Genomic DNA, 5,494 nt, shown 5'->3' on the forward strand with positions numbered 1-5,494 from the left:
CCCCTTCCCTAACCATTTCTAACTTTCTTTCTGACCTCTCTATCCCTTATAAGTAGTTATCAGTAGTATTAGGTAAGGTAAGTTCATATATGACAAGCCCCTCCTTTTTTAATATTGTAAATAGTGTTTGCTAGTTTTGTATTGATTTTTACTGTTGTATATTGTATTATTATCATTTTCATATTGATTTCTATTGTTTCATACGGATATTGTATGGTTTAGGCCTGTGTTTATAAGTAAACCAAGGTAATGTCAAGTTTCCATTATGTATGTCAAGCCTCCATCTTGTGTCCTCTGCCCAGGCATCCCCTGTGTTGTAACTGTGACTCATGTCTACCCCTCCTATGTAAATTGGTTCCTGGATGAACGCGAGTGATTGGGAATAATTGATGGTAGCAGGCCTTTACTGAATGGCCTGTAATGACCAGGCCATCACCTCACATTGACTCATCCAGGAACCACGGACCTCACCCAGGAAACCAGCATTTGAAAGACAAAAGACCCTGCAGAACCAGCAACTCTACCATTGTACCCCACCATTGCAGACACCCAAAACTGCACATCCCTGCATTGAGCACACATGCTCAGTATGCCAGGGGCTGACCCTTGCCTGGGCATGCCTCCTGTCACTAGGGTCACACAAGGTCTGCCCCTATAAAAAGGGGCACTGAAGGCAGACCCAGTGGGAACGCCATTTCTATCTGAACCAGAACAGTTCCATGTCACACTGCCTATCCACCCCAGAGGCCCTGCCGGCGACCCCCCTCTGGACAACACTGAGCTGAAGGAGAGACCCCAACTGGCCATCGAGGACCCACTTTCAGCCTGGGATAGGTAGATATCACCTGCACATTTCCTCCTCCAATTTGGACTCTCTTCTCCCAGACTTTAGCCCCTGCACCAAGCCTCTTTAACCCCTGCTGCCAGTGTGTGTGCGTGCATACACAAAGGAGCCAATAAGATATTGTATCACCATCTCCCCTGTTCAGTAAAACCACTGTCATTTGTAACCCCGAGTTGGGTTGTATTTTACTGAGCCCCGGTCCTTTCCCCATCTTAAAATGCGGTCTCTCTCTCTCTTAGCTCCCCCACCACTTTTCCTGCCACCCCTCAGCTCCTCTCTGCCCCTTCTCTGTTCCCCTGCTGCAGCCTCTTGGCCCTGTTGCTTTCTGCCATCTCAGTCCCATTCCTGCCATCCACCGCCTTCTTCCCGTGTCCTTCTACAGCCCATCCCACCATTTCTGCCACTTCTAGCCTCCTGGCCCCCGTTTCTCCTTCCTGTGTCTGTCTGAGGGTCTTTCTGCCACTTTTGGCCTCTCAGCCCCACTTATTTCTGCCTCCTGCTGCCTCTCCCTGCTCCCTATCTCTCTCTTTCTCTGCCTTCTGTCCCCAACTTTTCTTTCCCCCCCTTCCCTCTGTGTTCTCCAGCTTTTCCCTACACCCTCTCTAGCTGCCCCTTCTCCCCCCACAGTCCTCTGGCCTGCCACCAACTTCCCCACAGCTCCTTCAGGCTGCCCCACAGGTTTTCTGGCAGCCAGAGCCCTTCTCCAACTCCCGGCCCTGGTAGCCCCTCTCCCTGTAGCTTCCCAAGCTCCCCGGCAGTCCCTCTCTAGCACCCCAGGTTCCCAGAGACAGCCCCCAGTTTCCTCCACACTCGCTCTAGCTCCCCTGCACCGTGTCCCAGTTTCCCTCTCTCCACTTACCTTTTGGCTCCCCCATAGCTCTGGCTTCAGTCCCAGCCTCTGTGCCGGCTTCTCTCCGGCATCACTCCCCTGTTCTGCAGGCTTTGAGTGTTGTCCTTTAATCAATTAAGGTCAATTATCCCAAAGTAACCCCCAAGCCTCAGTTCTTCATCCCAGCTCTCCCTAGTCTACCAGTTCTAATTCTGGTCCCAGCAAACTTTCACTCCCTACACTTCTACTTTCTTACCTCAACCTTTCCCCAGGTATCCCAAGTACACCAAGCACATACATACATACACATCACAACACCCAAGTTAGGAACTCACCTGTGTGTATGTGCAGGTGAGTGGTATGTATGTGAATTGGTATAAATATATGTCACTGTGTGCATGATATATGAATTAGTGATCTGTGTATATGTATTGGGTGTGCAGGTATTGATAATTGATTCTGGTCTAATTTTTGGTCTGTATGGTGTGTATAGGTGTTTGAACTGGTGACAGGTGTGCATATGCCTAGGCTGGTAATTGACTCTGTGTGTGTGTGTGTGTGTGTGTGTGTGTGTGTGTGTGTGTGTGTACACCTAATTGATTTCTGTGTTTGTGTATGTGCAACTGTACACTGCGCCCTCCTGCCTAGCAACACAATTTTGAGATCCTGGGAGTTGGCCTGACCCCACAGGGCAACACATGTATGTCATGTCACAACCACTAGCTGAACATTAGGCAGTGCTATCCCAAGTGGTGAAGTGGTGTTACTCTCCAGTGCAAAGCTGACCTATTAATCCCTCTAGGTCTGACCATATCTTAAGGATTTTGTCACCAAAATTGGGTGCCACCACATTTTGATAGTACCAGTAGAGTGTATCAATCAAATTGGATACCTGCCCCCCATTCTCTTGATATTTGCTAAAAGATAAAGAGATAGGTAGGAGGTGAAGGGGGCACTAAAGGACTTTAAATGAACTTAGCTTCAAATCATTTTCCTGTTTTTTCCCACATATTCTTCCTATCCTCTATCATCTCTTGTGGACTTTATTTTCTGCTTATTCAAAATAGTATAGTTCCATCTAATCTCCCCCACACTTTTATTTTTCCTGCTCAGTCTGCCTTTGTCTTGTACCTCTTTGCTAATGTTTCCCTTACAAGTACAGATTTAAAAAAAAAACTTGACAAAAATATTATATTCAACTACTCTAAGAAAGCTACATGCAGCATTTAGGCAAAGCTTCCCCAGGATATGGAAAGCAAACTGTCTGTCTTTACTAATAATTATGGATAACTGATTTGTGCAACCCTATTTTGGTCAGCAGGGGTAGTACAGGTATGAACTACTAGTGAAATTTATCTTGATTATCATATTCAAACAAAAAGCAGCAAGTCAATAGTTTCCTAAGCAAGCTGTCCCAATGGACACAATTTCTCTCACATATTATTAAAATAATAAAATCCTTCAGGAGCTTAGTGGGTAAGGGTGTGGAGAAGCATTTGCAGGACCTGGTCTAGGTGTATGTGGCTTTAAGCTGTCTACACTTATTCTGGGAGTAAATATGTGCAGATATTCATTGCTCCCGGGAGTGGTGTGTACAGGCATTCACCACTTCAGGGTGATGTGTGGAGCAAACAGTGCAAGTAACTTGGGGGGTATGTGGGATCAGTGTTGCCCAGGTTAGTCAGGGAGCTAAAAAGAGCCCAGTCAGAGTCAGGGAGAATGCTGGGGAGACAGCACAGCCCTTAGGCAGAGGCAAGTGGTTGGGCTGTGAAGCATGTAGAGACATATGTTAGATTGGGTTAACCCTTTCCTGGGTTAGGTTAGCTTGATCTTAATCTAAATTAGTGCACCTTCTCATATGAAGTAACATAGATTGGGTGCATCATTTTTTGCCAGATTGATGCAACACCTCTGAATGCCTTCACAGATGAGCATGGGCATTGACCTAACCTTAAGCAGACTGACCTAAAATGTAATGCCTGTACATATCCATAGTAGGTGAGTATGTATGTCTTCAGGAGGTTAGTAAGTTAGTCCACCCAATTCAGAGGCTAATGATATTGAACAAAACTCCATTTCAGTTAAAAAATGATTATAAACGTACAAAAGCAATAAGGGTCAAAAAACAAGTTTGCTTATGAAATAAAATTTTCCATGTTGTAGAAGGACAGTGAAACTATAACTTAAGTGGCACATTTCTGTCATTGCTTTACAAAGGGGACAGTGAAATGATATGGAACAAATGGAGCGATTTCCATGAAAGGAAAAAAACAAACAGATTTAGATGTGGTAAATCAGTATTTATGTAGGTCACCAAGTGAACTGTGTGAAATAGTCCATTTTGATGTTTCTGTTGGTATTGTTTTGTTTTTTTTTAAATCAGCTTCATTGATAAATGTATTACCTATTTCTCTACAAATAATTTTGGTATGTAGTTTCTATAATCTGAAAAGGGTGGGTGCCAATTCATCCACAGTTTAACTCAATTAACTTTATTGGCTTTCAGATGGGTGTAGATTTAATTCTTATATTTTGGCTCATTGTTTCCTCAAGGTTGAATGCCAATTTTCTTTTTTTAAGAAACAAGATTCCCAATTCTTTTTAACAGTAGCAATTGTCATTCATTCCCTATAATTCATGCTGGCCTTAACTTAAAAGTTTAACTCTATTCCAGTTGTGATCCCATTCTTCTCAGTAGGAAGGACAGAAAATGGTAACAGCAGAACACATGAAACAAATATTCCCCTTGTTTAACCTCCACCCCCTGCCTTAATTTGACATGAGGGGTCTTCTTGACAATAATCCAAAAGACATTTTGCACATTGCTAAATACTTGTCTGCCATAAAAATAAATTTACTGATTCATCCATCATGCCCATGGTATAATGAAAGAAATTGCTCTCCTTGCGCAGATAATGTAGCTCAGTGAATTTGTTACCTCACTCAAAATCTGTTCCTAAAAAGGATGACGATCACTTTGTAACCTCCACTTCAAACAGTTAATACTGGTAATAGAGTTCACTACTCAGCTGAATTCCCACCAACATGTTCAGCTCCCTCTTAATTCACATCACTGTTACTGGCCAAGACCTTCCTTGCACAGAATCACCCTCAGTTGAAGGTGGCTTGTTCTCAGTGTGCATAAACTGGCGTAATTCCAGAAGTGTGGCACATGCAGAGAAGATAATTTTCTCTCAATTGCTTTTTGCAGTTAGTGTGCAAATACAACAACAGTGCAGTGTCATATCAGCTATAATTAATATCAATCACTATTTGCCATTTTGGAGGTCTGCAGTACACCGGTCTAATAAGCATTATCAGAGAAGCAACAGATGGGGAAAAAATAATGAAGTAAAATGTCTTCTTCATAACACTGCACAAAGAATAAAAAGACTGGGGTCACGAACCCCATCAAATTTTAGTGGGTCATGGAATGTTATACAGATTTTCCTGCTTTTTTGTACTAATATTGCATATGAGGTCTTCCTAGAAAAACCCATGTTATTCTGTATCACTTTGTTTCTTTTATCTTTGTATAGATTATGTTACACTGTCTGCATACAGCTTTATGATTTTGAACATGATTTAGCCAAAGAAAATGAGAAATGTATACTTATGGAAAAGAGAATATGTAAAACTGCTAAATCTCCTGCCATTGTGTTCTGGTGCAAGGGCATCTGGCAATCCCAAATAACAGAGAGAAGGTACCACTTGTCATCTGCTTGCAGTGAGGAAAAACAAGTGCCCAATAGTAAAGGCAGTAAAATGTCCCATTAGCCAGAGGAAAGCCACCTGAACTTGGCAAAAAAAAAAAAAAAAAA

The sequence above is a fragment of the Gavialis gangeticus genome, unplaced genomic scaffold (assembly GCF_001723915.1).
Source record: "Gavialis gangeticus isolate Ggan-Ray unplaced genomic scaffold, GavGan_comp1, whole genome shotgun sequence".
Classification (NCBI taxonomy): Eukaryota; Metazoa; Chordata; order Crocodylia; family Gavialidae; genus Gavialis; species Gavialis gangeticus.